This window comes from Triticum urartu, chromosome 4A (genome assembly GCF_056163025.1).
Source record: "Triticum urartu cultivar PI428250 chromosome 4A, HENAU_Tu73, whole genome shotgun sequence".
Classification (NCBI taxonomy): domain Eukaryota; kingdom Viridiplantae; phylum Streptophyta; class Magnoliopsida; order Poales; family Poaceae; genus Triticum; species Triticum urartu.
Window position 1 is genome coordinate 129,110,547 of NC_141876.1, and position 23,669 is coordinate 129,134,215.

A 23,669-nucleotide genomic window follows, 5' to 3' on the forward strand; every position below is an offset into this window, starting at 1 on the left:
TGTATATAGGCATCACGTCCGTGACAAGTAGACCGAAACGATTCTGCATCTACTACTATTACTCCACTCATCGACCGCTATCCAGCATGCATCTAGAGTATTAAGTTAAAAACAGAGTAACGCCTTAAGCAAGATGACATGATGTAGAGAGATAAATTTATGCAATATGAAATAAACCCCATCTTGTTATCCTCGATGGCAACGATACAATACGTGCCTTGCTGCCCCTTCTGTCACTGGGAAAGGACACCGCAAGATCGAACCCAAAGCTAAGCACTTCTCCCATGGCAAGAACTACCAATCTAGTTGGCCAAACCAAACGGATAATTCGAAGAGACTTGCAAAGATAACCAATCATACATAAAAGAATTCAGAGAAGATTCAAATATTATTCATAGATAGACTTGATCATAAACCCACAATTCATCGGTCTCAACAAACACACCGCAAAAAGAAGATTACATCGAATAGATCTCCACAAGAGAGGGGAGAACTTTGTATTGAGATCCAAAAAGAGAGAAGAAGCCATCTAGCTACTAACTATGGACCCGAAGGTCTGAGATAAACTACTCACACTTCATCGGAGAGGCTATGAAGATGTAGAAGCCCTCCGTGATGACGGCCCTCTCCGGCGGAGCTCCGGAACAGGCCCCAAGATGGGATCTCGTGGATACAGAAAGTAGCGGCGGTGGAATTAGGTTTTTGGCTCCTGTTCTGATCGTTTGGGGGTACGTAGGTATATATATAGGAGGAAGGAGTACGTCGGTGGGGCACCGAGGGGCCCACGAGGCAGGGGGCGCGCCCTAGGGGGGCGCCCCCCACCCTCGTGACCGCCTCTCTGATGCCTTGGCGTAGGGTCCAAGTCTCCTGGATCACGTTCGGTGAGAAAATCATGTTCCCGAAGGTTTTATTCCGTTTGGACTCCGTTTGATATTCCGTTTCTTCGAAACACCGAAATAGGCAAAAAAACACCAATTCTGGGCTGGGCCTCCAGTTAATAGGTTAGTCCCAAAAATAATATAAAAGTGGAAAATAAAGCCCAATATAGTCCAAAACAGTAGATAATATAGCATGGAGCAATCAAAAATTATAGATACGTTGGAGACGTATCAAACCCCCATCATTATATTCTATTCCACCCATAGTGCTATATCCATGGCTCACGCTCATGTATTGCGTGAAAGTTTATGAGTTTGAGATTATTAAGGTATGAAACAATTGCTTGGCTTGTCATCGGGGTTGTGCATGATGAGAGCATTCTTGTGTGACGAAAATGGAGCATGACTAAACTATATGATTTTGTAGGGATGAACATTCTTTGGCCATGTTATTTTGAGAAGACATAATTGCTTAGTTAGTATGCTTGAAGTATTATCATTTTTATGTCAATATGAACTTTTGCCTTGAATCTTATGGATCTGAATATTCATACCACAATTAAGAAGAATTACATTGAAATTATGCCAACTAGCATTCCACATCAAAAATTCTTTCTTTTATCATTTACCTACTCGAGGACGAGCAGGAATTAAGCTTGGGGATGCTGATACGTCTCCAACGTATCTATAATTTTTGATTGCTCCATGCTATATTATCTACTGTTTTGGACTATATTGGGCTTTATTTCCACTTTTATATTATTTTTGGGACTAACCTATTAACCGGAGGCCCAGCCCAGATTTGCTGTTTTATGCCTATTTCAGTGTTTCAAAGAAAAGGAATATCAAACGGAGTCGAAACGGAACGAAATCAACTGGAGAAGTTATTTTTGGAAGGAAAGCCATCGGATAGACTTGGACTCTACGTCAGAAGATACGGGAGATGGACACGAGGGTGGGGGCGCGCCCACCCCCTTAGGGCGCGCCCCCCTGCCTCGTGGGGCCCCCGAAGCTCCACCGACGTACCCCTTGCACCCATATATACCTATGTATCGTAAAACTTCCAGAACGGAGAATAGATTGGGAGTTCCGCCGCCAGAAGCCTCCGTAGCCACCGAAAACCAATCTAGACCCGTTCCGGCACCCTACCGGAGGGGGCAATCCTTCCCCGGTGGCCATCTTCATCATCCCGGTGCTCTCCATGACGAGGAGGGAGTAGTTCTCCCTCGGGGCTGAGGGTATGTATCAGTAGCTATGTGTTTGATCTCTCCCTCTCGTGTTCTTGATTTGGCACGATCTTGATGTATCGCGAGCTTTGCTATTATAGTTGGATCTTATGTTTCTCCTCCCCCTCTTCTCTCTTGTAATGAATTGAGTTTCCCCTTTGAAGTTATCTTATCGGATTGAGTCTTTAAAGATTTGAGAACACTTGATGTATGTCTTGCCGTGGATATCTGTGGTGACAATGGGATATCACGTGATTCACTTGATGTATGTTTTGGTGATCAACTTGTGGGTTCCGCCCATGAACCTATGCATAGGGGTTGGCACACGTTTTCGTCGTGAGTCTCCGGTAGAAACTTTTTGGCACTCTTTGAGGTGCTATGTGTTGGTTGAATAGATGAATCTGAGATTGTGTGATGCATATCGTATAATCATACCCACGGATACTTGAGGTGACATTGGAGTATCTAGGTGACATTAGGGTTTTGGTTGATTTGTGTCTTAAGGTGTTATTCTAGTACGAACTCTAGGGCTGTTTGTGACACTTATAGGAATAGCCCAACGGATTGATTGGAAAGAATAACTTTGAGGTGGTTTCGTACCCTACCATAATCTCTTTGTTCGTTCTCCGCTATTAGTGACTTTGGAGTGACTCTTTGTTGCATGTTGAGGGATAGTTATGTGATCCAATTATGTTATCATTGTTGAGGGAACTTACACTAGCGAAAGTATGAACCCTAGGCCTTATTTCCACGCATTGCAATACCGTTTGCGCTCACTTTTATCATTAGTTACCTTGCTGTTTTTATAATTTCAGATTAGAAATACCTTTATCTACTATCCATATACCACTTGTATCACCATCTCTTCGCCGAACTAGTGCACCTATACAATTTACCATTGTATTGGGTGTGTTGGGGACACAAGAGACTCTTTGTTATTTGGTTGCAGGGTTGCTTGAGAGAGACCATCTTCATCCTACGCCTCCTACGGATTGATAAACCTTAGGTCATCCACTTGAGGGAAATTTGCTACTATCCTACAAACCTCTGCACTTGGAGGCCCAGCAAAGTCCTATCATTTTTCTTTTTCTTTCTCTTAGAAGGACTAGGTGCATCAATATTATTTCTCTGAGAATCTTGCTCAATTCTCTTAGGATGGCCCTCGGGATACAAAGGTTCCTGAGTCATTTTACCACCTCTAGTCATAACTCTAACAACATTATCATTTTTCTTACTATTTAATTCATTGAGAAAATCATTCTGAGCTTTAAGTACTTGTTCTACTTGAGTGGTAACCATAGAAGCATGTTTACTAATAAGTTTTAGTTCACCTTTAACATTAGCCATATAATCACTCAAGTGTTCAATCATATAAGCATTATATTTCAATTGTCTACCAACATAAGCATTAAAATATTCTTGCTTAACCATAAAGTTATCAAACTCATCTAAGCATTGGCTAGCAAACTTAGTAGGAGGGATTTCAGCTTTATCATATCTATAGAGAGAATTTACCTTTACTACCTGTGTCGGGTTATCAAGACCATTTACTTCTTCAACAGGAGGCAGATTAAGACCATGTATTTCTTCAATAGGAGGTAAATTCTTAACATCTTCAGCTTTAATACCCTTTTCTTTCATAGATTTCTTTGCCTCTTGCATATCTTCAGGACTGAGAAATAGAATACCCTTTTCCTCGGAGTTGGCTTAGGAGTTGGCTCAGGAAGTGTCCAATTATTTTCATTGGTCAACATATTATTCAATAAAATTTCAGCTTCATCTGGTGTTCTTTCCCTGAAAACACAACTAGCACAACTATCCAGGTGGTCTCCGGAAGCATCGGTTAGTCCATTATAAAAGATATCAAGTATTTCATTTTTCTTAAGAGGGTGACCAAGCAAAGCATTAAGTAATTGGAGAAGCCTCCCCCAAGCTTGTGGAGACTCTCTTCTTCAATTTGCACAAAATTATATATTTCCCTTAAAGCATCTTGTTTCTTATGAGCGGGGAATAATTTTAGCAGAGAAGTAATAAATCATATCCTGGGGACTACGCACACAACCAGGATCAAGAGAATTAAACCATATCTTAGCATCACCCTTTAATGAGAACGGAAATATCTTAATGATATAATAGTAGAGAGTTTTCTCATCATTAGTAAACAGGGTGGCTATATCATTTAATTTAGTAAGATGTGCCACAACAGTTTCAGATTCACAACCATAGAAAGTATCAGATTTAACCAAAGTAATTATATCAGGGTCGACAGAGAATTCATAATCCTTATCAGTAACAAAGATAGGTGAAGTAGCATAAGCAGGATCATATTTCATTCTAGCATGCAGAGTTTTTTGTTTAAGCTTAGTTAATAGTTTCTTAAGATCACTTCTATCATTGCAAGCAAGAAAGTCTCTAGCAGTTTCTTCATCCATAACATAACCCTCAGGAACAACAGGCAATTCATATCTAGGGGGAGAATCTTCATCATCACTTTCATCAATATTATCGGTTTCAATAATTCCATTCTCTCTAGCCCTAGCAAGTTGTTCATCAAGAAATTCACCAAGTGGCATAGTAGTATCAAGCATAGAAGTAGTTTCATCATAAGTATCATGCATAGCAGAAGTGGCATCATCAATAACACGTGACATATCAGAATTAATAGCAGAAGCAGGTCTAGGTGTCGCAAGTTTACTAAAAATAGAAGGTGAATCAAGTGCAGAGCTAGATGGCAGTTCCTTACCTCCCCTTGTAGTTGAGGGATAAATCTTGGTTCTTGGATCTTTCAAGTTCTTCATAATGATAAGCAGATATAAATCCCAAGTGACTCAAAGAATAGAGCTATGCTCCCGGCAACGGCGCCAGAAAATAGTCTTGATAACCCACAAGTATAGGGGATCGCAACAGTTTTCGAGGGTAGAGTATTCAACCCAAATTTATTGATTCGACACAAAGGGGAGCCAAAGAATATTCTCAAGTATTAGAAGCTGAGTTGTCAATTCAACCACACCTAGAAACTTAATATCTGCAGCAAGGTATTTAGTAGCAAAGTAATATGATAGTAGTGGTAACGGTAGCAAAAGTATCGGTAGCAAAAGTAATATTTTTGGTGTTTTATAGTGATGATAACAATAGCAACGGAAAAGTAAATAAGCGAAGAACAATATATGGAAAGCTCGTAGGCAATGGATCGGTGATGGAGAATTATGCCGGATGCGGTTCATCATGTAACAGTCATAACATAGGGTGACACAGAACTAGCTCCAATTCATCAATGTAATGTAGGCATGTATTCCGAATATAGTCATACGTGCTTATGGAAAAGAACTTGCATGACATCTTTTGTCCTACCCTCCCGTGGCAGCGGGGTCCTAGCAGAAACTAAGGGATATTAAGGCCTCCTTTTAATAGAGTACCGGACCAAAGCATTAACACATGGTGAATACATGAACTCCTCAAACTACGGTCATCACCGGGAGTGGTCCCGATTATTGTCACTTTGGGGTTGCCGGATCATAACACATTGTAGGTGACTATAGACTCGCAAGATAGGATCAAGAACTCTCATATATTGATGAAAACATAATAGGTTTAGATCTGAAATCATGGCACTCGGGCCCTAGTGACAAGCATTAAGCGTAGCAAAGTCATAGCAACATCAATCTCAGAACATAGTGGATACTAGGGATCAATCCCCTAACAAAACAAACTCGATTACATGATAAATCTCATCCAACCAATCACCATCCAGCAAGCCTACGATGGAACCGCTCACGCATGGTGGTGAGCATCATGAAATTGGTGATGGAGGAAGGTTGATAATGACGATGGCGACGGATTCCCCTCTCCGGAGCCCCGAACGGACTCCAGATCAGCCCTCCCGAGAGAGTTTAGGGCTTGACGGCGGCTCCGTATCATAAAACGCGATGAATCCTTCTCTCTGATTTTTTCTTCCGAAAGTGAATATATGGAGTCAGGGTTGAGGCCGGTGGAGCATTAGGGGGCCCACGAGGCAGGGGGCACGCCTAGGGGGGTAGGGCGCGCCCCCCACCCTTGTGGACAGGTGGAGCCCCTCCCCCCCCCCCCCGACGTGGATCTTCCTTCCAGTATTTTTTATATATTCCAAAATAATTCTCCGTTGATTTTCAGGTCATTTCGAGAACTTTTATTTCTGCACAAATTTAACACCATGGCAATTCTGCTGAAAACAGCGTTAGTCCGGGTTAGTTCCATTCAAATCATGCAAGTTAGAGTCCAAAACAAGGGCAAAAGTGTTTGGAAAAGTAGATACGACGGAGACGTATCAGACCCTTCATGGGTGGAGCCCTCCGTGGACTCGCGCAACCGTTACCCTTCGTGGGTTGAAGTCTCCATCAACGTGGATGTACGATAGCACCACCTATCGGAACCATGCCAAAAATCCCCGTGTCTTCAATTGCGTTTGCACACTCCAATCCCATCCCTTTATATTCTTGCAACTTGCATGATTTACTTTCCGCTGCTCATATACTCTTGTCATGCTTGCTTGATATGTATTGTGAATGTTTGAACTTGTGCTAAAACTCCACTTCAACTAAAAAAATTTAAAAACTGCAACTTCCTTTGCTAAGAGTCTATTCACCCCCCTCTAGACACCTCTTCTCGATCCTTCCAAGTTCTTTAGTTAGATGCTCAATCTCCTTCTTATCATCATCATTCGTTTTATCTTGATTAGCATGATCAATAGCAATTACATCATAGTTTTCATCACTAGAGTTGTCAACAAGTAAATCATCATCACCTAGAAAATCATCTTCATCACTATTGAAATCAACATACTCGGGGTGTGATACCTTTGGGCCTTTAGGCATGAAGCATTTTCCAATTCCTTCATTTGGTGAGTCAAATATGTCGTAGGAGTTGGTTGACACAAGTGCTAGACCGGCAACACCTTCATCTTGAGTATATTCGGAGTCGAAGTGATAACTTCTCTCGGAGTGATTGTCGGAGTCAGAGCCGGATACCCATTCACCAACATGAGCTTGATGTCTTCGTTTTGTGTAGCTCCTTGATGACTTGTCCTTCCTTTCCGAATCCTTACTTCTCTGTGATGTTCTTCACTCATAACGATCATCTCTACTCCTTCTTTCTCTTGATGGTGATTCTTCTCTTCTACTTCTCCTTTTGGGTGAATCTTCCCTTCGTTTGTAGGGAGCCGTACACTCATTGGAGTAGTGTCCGGGTCTTCCACAATTGTAGCAATTTTGTTCATGACTCAAAGATCTTTTGTCATTGTAGGACCTTGACTTGGAACTTCTTTCCTTGCTTCTACTCTTGTAGAACTTGTTGAAGTTCTTCACCATTAGGCTCAATTCTTCATTGAAGGCTTGTTTCTCACTTGATGATGTAGGAGCATCACATGAGGCCTTGTAAGCACCACTTGACTTGTTGTGAAGCTCTTCCTTATCCTTGAGTGACATCTCATGAGAAACAATTCTTCCAATGACTTCCGTTGGCTTGAGATCTTTGTAGTTGGGCATCATTTGGATCAATGTGCACACGGTATCATATTTTCCATCCAAGGCTCTTAGGATCTTCTTGATGATGAATCTATCGGTCATTTCCTCACTTCCTAAGCCAGCAATCTCATTTGTGATGAGAGCAAGCCTAGAGTACATTTCAGCGACACCTTCACCATCCTTCATTTTGAACTTCTCAAGTTGACTTTGAAGCACATCCAATTTGAATTCCTTGACAGAGTCGGTACCCTCGTGCATATGAATCAAAGTATCCCAAATTTCCTTTGCATTCTCAAGACGGCTGATTTTGTTGAATCCTTCGGGGCACAATCCGTTGAAGAGGATATCACAAGCTTGAGCGTTGTATTGCAGCATCTTCAACTCTTCCATGCTAGCTTCACGGCTCAGTTCTCTCCCATCAAAGAATTCACCTTGCAAGCCAATACACACAATAGCCCAAACGGCAGGGTTATGTCCAAGAATATGCATTTTCATCTTATGCTTCCAACTAGCAAAATTAGTACCATCAAAGTAAGGACCTCTATGGTGGTAATTTCCCTCGCTAGACGCATACTCTCCTAGGTTGTGAAACCAAGGCTATGATCACCAGAAGCTATGGAAATCAAGGCAAATGGAGTCCAAATATCTTATACCACTTGTAGGATCGAAAGTATGTCTGGAGGGGGGTGATTAGACTACTTGACCAAATAAAAATCTAGCCTTTTCCCAATTTTAAGTCTTAGCAGAGTTTAGCAACTTAGAACAAATCAAGCAATCAACCTACACATGCAAGTCTAAGAGTATAGCAGTGGAATGTAAAACATTTGTATATGAAGGTAAAGGGATGAGTTTGGAGGGAGCAAGCGCAATGTAGACATGGAGATTTTTGGCGTGGTTCCGATAGGTGGTGCTATCGTACATCCACGTTGATGGAGACTTCAACCCACGAAGGGTAACAGTTGCGCGAGTCCACAGAGGGCTCCATCCACGAAGGGCAACAAAGAAGAAACCTTGTATATCCCACCATGGCCATCGCTCGCGAAGGACTTGCCTCACTAGGGTAGATCTTCACAAAGTAGGTGATCTCCTTGCCCATACAAACTCCTTGGTTCAACTCCATAATCTTGTCGGAGGCTCCCAAGTGACACCTAACCAATCTAGGAGACACCACTCTCCAAAAGGTAATAGATGGTGTGTTGATGATGAACTCCTTGCTCTTGTGCTTCAAATGATAGTCTCCCTGACACTCAACTCTCTCTCACGGATTTGGATTTGGTGGAAAGATGATTTGAGTGGGAAGCAACTTGGGGAAGGCTAGAGATCAAGATTCATATGGTTGGAATGGAATATCTTGGTCTCAACACATGAGTAGGTGGTTCTCTCTCAGAAAATGAATGTTGTAAGTGTAGGCACATTTTGATGGCTCTCCTTACTAATGAAGGAAGGATGGAGGGGTATATATAGCCTCCACATAAAATCTAACCGTTACACACAAATCAACAAACTCGGTGGGACCGAATCATGAAACTCGGCGGGACCGATTTAGTTCAAAATATGAACGTTAGGCTTTTCGGTGGGACCGATTTCAATAGGGTTAGGGCATAACGTAATCTTGGTGAGACCGATTACACAAACTTGGTGGGACCAATTTTGGTAATAAGCTAACCAGAGAGTTGGTCAGGCAAACTCGGTGGGACCGGATGATACGTCTCCAACGTATCTATAATTTTTGATTGCTCCATGCTATATTATCTACTGTTTTGGACATTATTGGGCTTTATTATCCACTTTTATATTATTTTTGGGACTAACCTATTAACCGGAGGCCCAGCCCAGAATTGTTGTTTTTTTGCCTATTTCAGGGTTTCGAACAAAAGGAATATCAAACGGAGTTCAAACAGAATGAAACCTTCGGGAACGTGATTTTCTCACCGAACGTGATCCAGGGGACTTGGACCCTACGTCAAGAAACAAAAGAGGAGGCCACGAGGTAGGGGGCACGCCTACCCCCCCCCCCCCCGGCGCGCCCTCCACCCTCGTGGGCCCCCTGTTGCTCCACCGACGTACTCCTTCCTCCTATATATACCTACGTACCCCCAAACGATCAGATACGGAGCCAAAACCCTAATTCCACCGCCGCAACTTTCTGTATCCACGAGATCCCATCTTGGGGCCTGTTCCGGAGCTCCGCCGGAGGGGGCATCGATCACGGATGGCTTCTACATCATCACCATAGCCCCTCCGATGAAGTGTGACTAGTTTACCTCAGACCTACGGGTCCATAGTTAGTAGCTAGATGACTTCTTCTCTCTTTTTGGATCTCAATACAATGTTCTCCCCCTCTCTTGTGGAGATCTATTCGATGTAATCTTCTTTTTGCGGTGTGTTTGTTGAGACTGATGAATTGTGGGTTTATGATCAAGTCTATCTATGAACAATATTTGAATCTTCTCTGAATTCTTTTATGTATGATTGGTTATCTTTGCAAGTCTCTTCAAATTATCAGTTTGGTTTTCCCTATTAGATTGATCTTTCTTGCAATGGGAGAAGTGCTTAGCTTTGGGTTCAATCTTGCGGTGTCCTTTCCCAATGACAGTAGGGGCAGCAAGGCACATATTGTATTGTTGCCATCGAGGATAGCAAGATGGGGTTTTCATCATATTGCATGAGTTTATCCATCTACATCATGTCATCTTGCTTAAGGCGTTACTCTGTTTTCATTAACTTAATACTCTAGATGCATGCTGGATAGCGGTCGATGAGTAGAGTAATAGTAGTAGATGCAGGCAGGAGTCGGTCTACTTGTCTCGGACGTGATGCCTATATATTCTCATAACTATGCTCAATTCTGTCAATTGCTCAATAGTAATTTGTTCACCCACTGTAGAATACTTATGCTCTCGAGAGAAGCCACTAGTGAAACCTATGGCCCCCGGGTCTATCTTCATCATATTAATCTCCCAATACTTAGTTATTTCCTTTGCTTTTATTTTACTTTGCATCTTTATCACAAAAATACCAAAAATATTATCTTATCATATCTATCAGATCTCACTCTCGTAAGTGGCCGTGTAGGGATTGACAACCCCTTATCGCGTTGGTTGCGAGGATTTATTTGTTTTATGCAGGTACGAGGGACTGGCGCGTAGCCTCCTACTGGATTGATACCTTGGTTCTCAAAAACTGAGGGAAAACTTACGCTACTTTGCTGCATCATCCCTTCCTCTTCGGGGAAAACCAACGCAGTGCTCAAGAGGTAGCACCGGATCGCTCATTTCGGTGAGACCGAAACGCTACGAAAGGGAAACAGAGAGTTTGCATTGCGAACTCGGTGGGACTGATCGCTCATCTCGGTTGGACCGAAACTTTACGAAGGGAAACAGAGAGTTTGCAATCCCATCTCGGTGAGACCGAGATCCCTATCGGTGAGACCAAAGTGACTAGGGTTTCTGGCAGTGGCTATGTCAAGTGAACTCGGTGGCGCCGGATAGATCAAATCGGTAGGGCCAAATTTGACTTCTGATTTGGGACATATGTGGATATGATAAAGTGGTTGAGGGCTTTTGGAGCATATCACTAAGCATTTTGAGTAAGCAAGACATTAAGCAACACCTCATACCCTTTTAATAGTATTGACTTTTCCTATGGACTCAATGTGATCTTGGATCACTAAAATGAAAATGTAGAGTCTTGAGCTTGAGCCAATATGTGTCCTTAGCATTTTGAGGGGCCCACATTCCTAATCCATGCCATGTCAATCATTGAACTTTCTGAAATGATCATCTTGAAATAGCATTAGTTCAATGAGCTATATGTTGTTAGTAATTACCAAAACCACCCGGGGATAGTTGCACTTTCAGTTTTCGAATAAACTTGGCTGAATTCCACATCATGATGGAGAAGGTGGAGAAGGTGTATAAGTTCATGTTTTTGAATAAACTACTTGACCACATGAAAGATGAAAATGAATCTTGTGGCCATGCCATGAATACATAGATGCTCAAGATGTAGTGCTTACGTTGACATAGTTGCTCCACACATCCTCACTATCAACCATAAGCTTATTATGGATCCAATCCCACCCAAAACCACTCATTGACAACATCTTGCTTACATTGACATAGTGTCTATCAATAGTCTTGCACCTTGATATGACATTCTCCTTTGTGATATCCACATTGCACTTGGCTCGAACATTGTTGACAACTGCAGTGTAAACATGTGGTTTCCACCCATTTTAAGAATGATCCCCTCTATTGTAATGCTCCACAAACACATTCAGCATTGCTTCGTCCATTTCATCCATCGAGGTTAGGTAGTTTCTACCTCCTTTCTTCTCCACATCCATATCTTCCTGCAAGCAACAATACATGTATGAGACAAATGTAGAATCCCAAGAGAGAGAGAGAGGTTCAAAAATAAGCATATGAAATATATGAACATACAAATGAATGAATTCAATGATTGGCTCCCCCGCGTCTCCTTTGGTAATCTTCCCACATTTGATTAGCTAAGGTATCTCGCTTGTTGTTCCACTTAGTTGTTGATTCAACATGTCTAATCATGTTTGGTTCTTATGGATGTTCAATGGCAGCACCATTTATCTAATTATCCACGTCAATTAGCATTATATCATCCATCTCTCTCTGCCTATCTCTTAGAAAGTTATGCAATATGCAGCAAGCATTAATGACACCGATCTACGAGATGGTATTATTGGCATGTTAATAAAAAATAAAAAATAGATGCTTGGTTTTGCAAAATACTATGTGATACCTGATTTCGTATGTCAAAAAATGAACTAGTCCTCAAAATAGCCCATCTCATCTTTAGTAGACCAAAAGTTCTCTCTATCACATTCCTAGCTGATGCATGTCGCGGATTATATAACTCTCTTGGAGTTTGTGGGTTATTTCCATTAGCTGCCTATTCTTTTAAATGATACCGGACTGACCAGTATGGAGCAAAAGAATCCCAGATCATTAGTGTGCCCAGCATCTACAAGGTAGTATTTTCCTAATGTTTGCAAAAATAACAAGTATTAGATATTATATTTCCATTGAAATATCATAATTTAATTGTTCTATCGTACCAAGACAGAGAATTACCACATGGGACTGTAAAAGTGTCTTGTCGTGACATTGCATCTCGCAACACTCGTGAATCTGATGCAGAACCTTCCCATCCAGCTAAGACATACAAAAACTTCATATTCCGGTCACAAACACCAAGCACATTAGTTGTCACGTCTTGCTTCCTATTTCTGTATCTACCTTGCTTGCGAGTGGAAACACGGACATCAACATGTGTGCCATCTAAAGCTCCTAGTACATCTGGAAACCATTTCCATCTAGCGTCCTCGGGTTGCTCAGCTGAAGGACTAGGTAACTTTATAAACTCGTGAGACAAGGAAATGATAGATCTTAAGATCTCATTGAAATGCCTACTGATTGTCTCGAGTGCCCACCTATACGTTCTTTCAATTAACCAATATTTCATCCCATGGCTTAGCACAAGCAAAAACATTGTGAATGATTCTTCGACCGACACATAAAATGTGTCCCTCAAGCCACATCTTTCACGCAAGATATGCATAGGTCCACAAAGGACCGTTTAGTTAGGCGCAAACTATCATAACAGTGCTTGTTAGAACCTTGATAAATTGATTTAAGCATTTGCTTTCTAATCCTAATCTCTGCCTCATCCTCACTGAAATCATCAGGCTCTCTAATCCTCCCCCGACAATACGTGTGTTGAACTATCGCGACAACCGACACAAAATATCCAGCCGCTACTCTCTTTCTTTTCTTTCTTATCTCATCATCATGCAAGGTGTTGTTGTGCAAGTACGACATCTATATTTAGAGATAAAGAAATGACAATTGAGAAAGAACTCAAGCCCAATTACTAGTGATACACAACAACAGAAACAAGAAGAATTTGTGTGATGGGAAAGCTATGGAAGGAAAGACAAGTTAACATGGCCCTAGCAGTCAACAAGCACAATCCAAAAAATAAATATACTTTCTATTGACGGGGAACAAGCGCTTTATTAACATAATAATGGTCTACAGTTAGTTGAGCCTTTCGCATTGTTGTTCTTGTCCAGGAAACACAGGAAACCTTACTACCTTAGGATCCTGCTTACTAAGGACAAATTAACCATACAAGCAATTCGGAACCACCCTCACAAATTTGTAACATAAGGATAAGATCATGTAAGCACACAATTATGCAGCCAAGAGGAAGCATGGCGAGATTTCTCCTCTCGTAAGCACATAACACCTTCGACAAGCCATGACAGATCCACTAAACATTGTATAAGCTGAAATCTCGCACTACCTTATTTCTAGAAATAGAAGATAAAATCTTGTAGTACACCTTACTTACATACTCGATCCACCCAAACAGAGAAATGGAAAAGGACGTTCATCATGAGGCCAAGCCATGGATGGAGGTTATACCTTGGAAGGTGCCGCGGGTGGATGACGTTCTTGGTGTGGAGGTGGGGATCCGGCAAGGGATGGACGGATCCGGCAAGGGGTTGACAGGGTGACGTCGTTGGAGTCGGGGAGGAGAGGGGCGACAGCGTTGGCATAGGGGAGGACTTGCCGGAGGAGAGGTTGGTGTCGAGGCGGTGGGGTTCGCGTCAAGGAGGAGAGGGGCGACGGCGTTGGCGTCGAGGCGACGGGGTTGGTGTCGGGGAGGACTTGTCGGGGGAGAGGTTGGCGTCGGGGCGACGACGTTGGTGGCGAGGCGGCGGGGTTAGAGTCGGGGAGGAGAGGGATGGAGGAGGGTGGCGTCCGGTGGATCGATTTGGGAAAAGAGGGGTCTGGGAAGGGATTTGGGTCCAGTTATAGTTGCATTCGCTGGAATTGTGGAATGATTTCCGACGCCCAAATCTGGGACAGCCAAACATGTTGGTGTCGGAATTCGCAAATGAATTATACGAATTCCGGCCCAAATGATGGATGCCAAACGACATGTAAGAGTTTAACTGGAAGGACTATAAGGTGGAAAAATTCAGAATTATTGGAGGTAGGAAAATTAGGGTTGTAGTTATAACTTAAGGATGGGATAGAAATGAAAAGAGGATGTTTTGCTCAAAATTTCCAAAAGACAAAGTTGGGTTTTTGCATGAAAGTGATCTCTAGGTACCGTAGGACCTCTCAAACATTTTCTGGAACTAAATAAAAAAATTATTTGAAATAGATATAGTGCAACAAGAACATTTCAAAGTATGAAAAGGTTATTAAAAGAATTAGTTTGGGCAAGTTTTATTATAAAAAAATAATTACCCACTGAATTTTAAAAGTTAAATGAAATGATTAAGAGAAACTTTCAAACACACATTTTTAAAGTTTCTATATGGAAGGAAGGATTTTTGTAAACAGAAAAACAGAAAAGGTTCTGAAATAAATAAAAGACCTAATATAATTAAAAAAATTATTTCTAGCCAAATTTTACTTAATAAAATTATGGTTAAATTTATTGGGTTTTACAAACTCTACCCCCTTAAGGAAATCTCATCCTCGAGATTTGTTAAGGGCGGAAGAACTAAATACATATCACAATAAACAATAATATGCAGAAAGCAAACATAGCAATGCACTTATGACACACACCCTAAAATACAATACAAAGGTTGCGTCATGTAAACTAGCGTTACACAGAGCAACAACCACACTAATGACCGTTTATGGTTCAAAGGTAAGATCTATGGGGTCTTGCGGAAAGGTTCCTGGTGCTGGAGCACATTCTTCTTCTTCTTCTGGAGGAAGTGAAGGAAGTAGGCGAAGAACATGTCCTTCCTGAGTTGGCAAGGATGGTCCGCCAATGGTGATCTGGGCATTCAGGATAGCAAGATAATGGAGATAATCCACTAGTTGCTGGGTTAGATGCTCGTGGGCCATCACATACTAAATGGGATTGGCCAGTGCTGGATCTCTTTCTATACGTTCACAGCGAAACGTAGCCTCTGCTCCAAATGATGCGTGACTCGGGAAGTAGCAGTACTTCCTTTCGCTAGCACAAGATATCAAGAATCAAAGGCAAGTAACTTTTTCATAAGCAACAACCTCAATGGACCATTGGCATGGATCTTCTGATGAAGACAACATATGGAGGGCCTTGGTTCAAATCCTCTGGTGGGATTTGCACAATTGCCCAGTATTTCGAGGAATCAGGGGTGATCCTCAATTTGAACAACTCATACTAGGGTGGGTGGCTGGAACCAAGGGTATTGTTAGGGACGAATTGGTCATGAGTTAAGTAATATAAGTAGCTATTTACCCTAAAAAAGAAATACTCGGCCAACAACAGGGATAAATAAATATAATAATTTTATGTGATTCGTTATACGTTCTTTCTGCTCGGCCCAAGTCATCGTGGCATGCCCCAGGAAAGCAAATCCGGGCACCGGTTGTAGCTTTCCTGCTGCCGGTTGCAGCAAATTGCAGCCCATCGCCCATCGAACACACTTTGGATGACTCTGCTTGTAGCAAAAATCAGGCGACGTAGTTGCCGGCCATGCTCGCTGTTGCCTGGCTGCAGCAAAAATGAACGCCAGTAGTACCTTCCTCGATACCAGTTACAGCAAATACGTAGCACCGACGGGATTTTGCTGAGGCGCCGGCGGCAGGGACGGCCATGGTGGCCATTGTAGCTGCAGGAGAGAGACGGTTGGGGAGGAATACAATGGATGGTCGAGAGCATGTAGATATAAGGGAAGTAAAAGGGAACTAGTGGGGTTGTATTGTACGAGGGCCAGAGGCGAGGCGTCCGGTCGAACTTTCGGCCGGCTCGCCGATTGGAAACATTTTCCTTTTTTTCTCTCCTGTTTCTATTAGAGACATTGCTAGGGACGAATTGGTCACGAATTAAATAATATAAGTAGCGATTTACTCTAAAAAAAGAAATACTCGGCCGACAGCAGGGATAAATAAATATACTAATTTTATGTGATTTGCTTGAGGGATAAATAAATAAAGGCCATGCTACGCGTCCGCTGGCGGATGACTAGAAAACATCCGCCGCCTCGCTGGCCATTGGATGGACGTGAGGATGTCCATCCGATCTACCCATCCACGACCACTACCTCCCTTTTGCAACAAGAGCAGTGTTGCAGAACACGTCCCGCAACAGGATGCTTGTTGCAAAACGTCGAGACCGCTATTTAACTTTCTTAAACACGGTATGTGTCGAAGATTTTTTTTTTTTTGCAACTGAGGTCTTGTTGCAGATTTTTTTTACAATTGAGATTTGTTGAAAAAAAATTTGCCTTCACTTTTTTGCAACATAGCTTATGTTACGGGAGAAAATTCTTCAACATTGATGTTTTTGAAAATTTTGAGAGGAGTCATGAGGAGTCAGGGGCACATGTTGTGTAATCTCTTCTTCTCTAATTTACTGAAACAAGACCTTTATTACAAAAATTGTAGCAACATCTTTGCCGCATCTAATTTTCTGCAACAAAACACATGTTGCAAAAATTACAACACATCTCCGGACGCGTCGCGCACTTGTGCAGTCACCGTTCGCTGCCATAATTCTGAAACAACAACAGCGTTGCTGTTGCAAAAAAATTCCTGTAGTATAACCTACAACACATAGCCAGATAAAATGCTACAAACATAACCTACAAACTAGCTTCAGAAAGGTAAGTTCTCTTTGAAATTTAGTTACTGTTTCTCCGAAATTACATATATGTTTCTCTGAAATCACATATATGTTTCTCTGAAACTACAAATTGGATAACTGCATGAGCTACATAAGCTTTGAACTAAAAAAAATCAGAAAACCACATCAATCCCGCATCACTAGTTTCCTACAACATATCAAGTATGTACCACTAATTCCCTACAACACATCAAAATCCTGCATCACTAACTTCCAGGTGAAAAAATGCTACAAAAGTTTTGAGCTACAAACATTCGGAAACGGATAGTATCAACTGCAACACATCAAGGGGATAGCATGAGCTCCAGCGGTGCATCTAAAAGTCAAATCAAAAATTTTGCAACACTAGATCTGCGACATCCAAATGCCTACTGCACATCTACACATCTACACCACCTATATCATCTACATCATTCGCTTCGGTGGCAACGGCGAGAGCGTCTCCCTACGTCGGAGCACCGCTACGATGAGCCGCGTAGCCGCCGCGTAGCAGGGGATAGCCATCATTAGGGCCGGCCAGAAAAAAGGGGGGAGGGGGAGGAGGATCACCCGCGGCCGTACCTGCTTGTGTCGCCGTCGGCCACGGCCGATCCCGAAGCCGTTGCGGTCACCACCACGCTGTATGCGCCGTGGTCGCCCCACACCGTGCGCCGCCGCCGCCCCCTGTGCCATCCCAAATCTCACCGCCGTCGCCCTTCGTCCTAGCCACACGAGTCAACTGAGCTGCGGGCGTTATCCAGTTGCACAAATGAGTCCTGAAACAACGGGTAAGTTTCAGAAAACATCCACGCGTGAGGCGGAAGCGGGGATGATCTCGTCCGTCTGATCGACTGGCGATCCAACGGACGCGGAGCCGTCGTTATCAGTCAGTTGAAAGTAAGCTTTTTTCAATAAATATACTAATTTTATGTGATTCGCTTTCTTTCCCCTGGACCCAAGTCATCGTGGCATGCCCTAGAAAAACAAAAATCTTAAACCGTCGACGGCAGGGATCGAACCTGCGCGGGCGATTGCACAAATGAATCCTAAAACAACGGGTAAGTTTGAAAAAACGTCCATGCTTGAGGCGGAAGCAGGGACGATCTCATCCCTTTTTCAATAAATATACTAATTTTATGTGATTCTGCTTGTGTCGCCGTCGGCCACGGCCGATCCCGAAGCCGTTGTCGTCACCACCATGTTGTATGCGCCGCGGTCGCCCCACACCGTGCGCCGCCGCCGCCCCCTGTGCCATCCCAAATCTCACCGTCGTCGCCCTTCGTCCTAGCCACACGAGTCAACTGAGCTGCGGGTGTTATCCAGTTGCACAAATGAGTCATGAAACAACGGGTAAGTTTCAGAAAACATCCACGCGTGAGGCGGAAGTGGGAATGATCTCGTCCGTCTGATCGACTGGCGATCCAACGGACGCGGAGCCATCGTTATCAGTCGGTTGAAGGTAAGCTTTTTTCAATAAATATACTAATTTTATGTGATTCGCTTTCTTTCTCCTCGACCCAAGTCATCGTGGCATGCCCTAGAAAAATAAAAATCTTAAACCGTCGACAACAGGGATCGAACCTGTGCGGGCGGTTGCACAAATGAATCCTAAAACAACGGGTAAGTTTGAAAAAAAACGTTCATGCGTGAGGCAGAAGCGGGGACGATCTCGTCCCTTTTTCAATAAATATACTAATTTTATGTGATTCTGCTTGTGTCGCCGTCGGCCACGGCCGATCCCGAAGCCGTTGCCGTCACCACCATGTTGTATGCGCCGCGGTCGCCCCACACCGTGCACCGCCGCCGCCCCCTGTGCCATCCCAAATCTCACCGTCGTCGCCCTTCGTCCTAGCCACACGAGTCAACTGAGCTGCGGGCGTTATCCAGTTGCACAAATGAGTCCTGAAACAACGGGTAAGTTTTAGAAAACATCCACGCGTGAGGCGGTAGCGGGGATGATCTCGTCCGTCTAATCGACTGGCGATCCAACGGACGCGGAGCCGTTGTTATCAGTTGGTTGAAGGTAAGCTTTTTTCAATAAATATACTAATTTTATGTGATTCGCTTTCTTTCTCCTCGACCTCATCGTGGCATGCCCTAGAAAAACAAAAATCTTAAACTGTCGATGGAAGGGATCGAACCTGCGCGGGCGGTTGCACAAATGAATCCTAAAACAACGGTCATCGTGGCATGCCCCAGATGTGAAAAACAAAATCTTAAACCTTCGTCCTAGCCACACGAGTCAACTGAGCTGCGGGCGTTATCCAGTTGCACAAATGAGTCCTGAAACAACGGGTAAGTTTCAGAAAACATCCACGCGTGAGGCGGAAGCGGGGATGATCTCGTCCGTCTGATCGACTGGCGATCCAACGGACGCGGAGCCGTCGTTATCAGTCGGTTGAAAGTAAGCTTTTTTCAATAAATATACTAATTTTATGTGATTCGCTTTCTTTCCCCTGGACCCAAGTCATCGTGGCATGCCCTAGAAAAACAAAAATCTTAAACCGTCGACGGCAGGGATCGAACCTGCGCGGGCGGTTGCACAAATGAATCCTAAAACAACGGGTAAGTTGGAAAAAACGTCCATGCTTGAGGCGGAAGCGGGAACGATCTCATCCCTTTTTCAATAAATATACTAATTTTATGTGATTCTGCTTGTGTCGCCGTCGGGCACGGCCGATCCCGAAGCCGTTGTCGTCACCACCATGTTGTATGCGCCGCGGTCGCCCCACACCGTGCGCCGCCGCCGCCCCCTGTGCCATCCCAAATCTCACCGCCGTCGCCCTTCGTCCTAGCCACACGAGTCAACTGAGCTGCGGGTGTTATCCAGTTGCACAAATGAGTCCTGAAACAACGGGTAAGTTTCAGAAAACATCCACGCGTGAGGCGGAAGTGGGAATGATCTCGTCCGTCTGATCGACTGGCGATCCAACGGACGCGGAGCCATCGTTATCAGTCGGTTGAAGGTAAGCTTTTTTCAATAAATATACTAATTTTATGTGATTCGCTTTCTTTCTCCTCGACCCAAGTCATCGTGGCATGCCCTAGAAAAACAAAAATCTTAAACCGTCGACGACAGGGATCGAACCTGTGCGGGCGGTTGCACAAATGAATCCTAAAACAACGGGTAAGTTTGAAAAAAAGTTCATGCGTGAGGCGGAAGCGGGGACGATCTCGTCCCTTTTTCAATAAATATACTAATTTTATGTGATTCTGCTTGTGTCGCCGTCGGCCACGGCCGATCCCGAAGCCGTTGCCGTCACCACCATTTGTATGCTCCGCGGTCGCCCCACACCGTGCACCGCCGCCGCCCCCTGTGCCATCCCAAATCTCACCGTCGTCGCCCTTCGTCCTAGCCACACGAGTCAACTGAGCTGCGGGCGTTATCCAGTTGCACAAATGAGTCCTGAAACAACGGGTAAGTTTCAGAAAACATCCACGCGTGAGGCGGTAGCGGGGATGATCTCGTCCGTCTAATCGACTGGCGATCCAACAGACGCGGAGCCGTCGTTATCAGTTGGTTGAAGGTAAGCTTTTTTCAATAAATATACTAATTTTATGTGATTCGCTTTCTTTCTCCTCGACCTCATCGTGGCATGCCATAGAAAAACAAAAATCTTAAACCGTCGATGGAAGGGATCGAACCTGCGCGGGCGGTTGCACAAATGAATCCTAAAACAACGGTCATCGTGGCATGCCCCAGATGTGAAAAACAAAATCTTAAACCTTCGTCCTAGCCACACGAGTCAACTGAGCTGCGGGCGTTATCCAGTTGCACAAATGAGTCCTGAAACAACGGGTAAGTTTCAGAAAACATCCACGCGTGAGGCGGAAGCGGGGATGATCTCGTCCGTCTGATCGACTGGCGATCCAACGGACGCGGAGCTGTCGTTATCAGTCGGTTGAAAGTAAGCTTTTTTTAATAAATATACTAATTTTATGTGATTCGCTTTCTTTCTCCTCAACCTCATCATGGCATGCCCTAGAAAAACAAAAATCTTAAACCGCCGATAGGAGGGATCAAACCTGCGCGGGCGGTTGCACAAATGAATCCTAAAACAACGGTCATCGTGGCATGCCCCAGATGTGAAAAACAAAATCTTAAACCTTCGTCCTAGCCACACGAGTCAACTGAGCTGCGGGCGTTATCCAGTTGCACAAATGAGTCCTGAAACAACGGGTAAGTTTCAGAAAACATCCACGCGTGAGGCGGAAGCGGGGATGATCTCGTCCGTCTGATCGACTGTCGATCCAACGGACGCGGAGCTGTCGTTATCAGTCGGTTGAAAGTAAGCTTTTTTTAATAAATATACTAATTTTATGTGATTCGCTTTCTTTCTCCTCAACCTCATCATGGCATGCCCTAGAAAAACAAAAATCTTAAACCGCCGATAGCAGGGATCAAACCTGCGCGGGCGGTTGCACAAATGAATCCTAAAACAACGGTCATCGTGGCATGCCCCAGATGTGAAAAACAAAATCTTAAACCTTCGTCCTAGCCACACGAGTCAACTGAGCTGCGGGCGTTATCCAGTTGCACAAATGAGTCCTGAAACAACGGGTAAGTTTCAGAAAACATCCACGCGTGAGGCGGAAGCGGGGATGATCTCGTCCGTCTGATCGACTGGCGATCCAACGGACGCGGAGCTGTCGTTATCAGTCGGTTGAAAGTAAGCTTTTTTTAATAAATATACTAATTTTGTGTGATTCGCTTTCTTTCTCCTCAACCTCATCATGGCATGCCCTAGAAAAACAAAAATCTTAAACCGCCGATAGCAGGGATCAAACCTGCGCGGGCGGTTGCACAAATGAATCCTAAAACAACGGTCATCGAGTCAACTGAGCTGCGGGCGTTATCCAGTTGCACAAATGAGTCCTGAAACAACGGGTAAGTTTCAGAAAACATCCACGCGTGAGGCGGAAGCGGGGATGATCTCGTCCGTCTGATCGACTGGCGATCCAACGGACGCGGAGCTGTCGTTATCAGTCGGTTGAAAGTAAGCTTTTTTTAATAAATATACTAATTTATGTGATTCGCTTTCTTTCTCCTCAACCTCATCATGGCATGCCCTAGAAAAACAAAAATCTTAAACCGCCGATAGCAGAGATCAAACCTGCGCGGGCGGTTGCACAAATGAATCCTAAAACAACGGTCATCGAGGCATGCCCCAGATGTGAAAAACAAAATCAAACCATCAACAGCAGGGATCGAACCTGCGCGGGCGTAGCCCAACAGATTTCAAGTCTGTCTCCTTAACCACTCGGACATATCAACCTCTGATGACAGAATTCGAACTTAAATCTTAGTAATACCGGCAGACTGCAGACTTCCGGGTATACGAGACCGGCAGAAGCAGGCATTCGTCGCTTCATTGGCCCTACTCATCATTGCTGTCATTCACGACCCTGTCACGGAAATCTCCTTATAATCGTGACACATGATCCACCTGGACAACTAGCTACACATGGAAGGTGGTAAACCCCTGATCGACACTGTTAAGGATGTGTTTGGTTCAGATGTAGGTTTGGTATTCCCTCCAAAAAAAAGATGTAGATTTGGTAAAAACTACCATGAACTATTTTTTTTTGTTCAGCTGTAGATTTTACGTGAACTATGAATTGTGGAAAAGCAGCTATGAGCCAATGAGGTTGTAAAATAGTGAAAACAGAGCTCAGTTGAACCAATTGGGGCTTACAATTCAACATGTATGCGTGTGGAACTAACTAAGCTGTGCACCGTGATATGTGGCCGCTAAACATATCCTTGGCACGCCAAAGACATGTTTTTCTTTCTTTTTTTCTTTCTTTCTTTCGTTGAACACTGTATAATGGAAGCCGCTCACATACACATCATACAACCATCTCTATAAAAGCACACACGTACACTCTGTCTCTACGAGCACCTTCGGAAGACTGAGTCAGCGTAGCACTCTAAGATTGATAAAGTCATCACAGACGCCTCGTAGTCAACAAGGACGTCTCCTCCCACTAAATGACCCTGATAAGTTGGGAATACTACTGCCCTCCTAATCATTCAACCACAGATTAACATGTTGATGACATCCATGCAACGATGTCAGGACCTTGGTTTGCTATGACGTGGCTTCAAATGTGTCAGTCGTCCCTATACGAAAGCACTGTCTTGGAGGGTGTTGAGGGCCTCATAAACTTGGCGGCAAAAGGGTGCCTTCAGAACCTAGGGCAACTCAACTCCAACATGGATCACCGAATGAATATCATCAAATATTCACGGATATATCTCGACGAGTCGGCGAAAATTGAACAGGACGCTGGCCATCAAACCGTATGTATCAAATGTTTGGTTGTTATTGTTTTTTCTATACCTAGAGTACTAAAAACAATTAAAGATAAATAACACGATTCTTTAAAACTTGAAAGATAAATATTTC

General features: G+C 43.6%; 1 non-coding gene across 1 annotated transcript; it reads right to left on the minus strand.

The window, feature by feature from the left end:
* Positions 1-22,452: 22,452 nt before the first annotated feature.
* TRNAS-UGA (transfer RNA serine (anticodon UGA)) lies at positions 22,453-22,534 on the minus strand. Its single transcript has one exon. It is a non-coding gene; the product is annotated as a tRNA-Ser (tRNA).
* Positions 22,535-23,669: the final 1,135 nt, after the last annotated feature.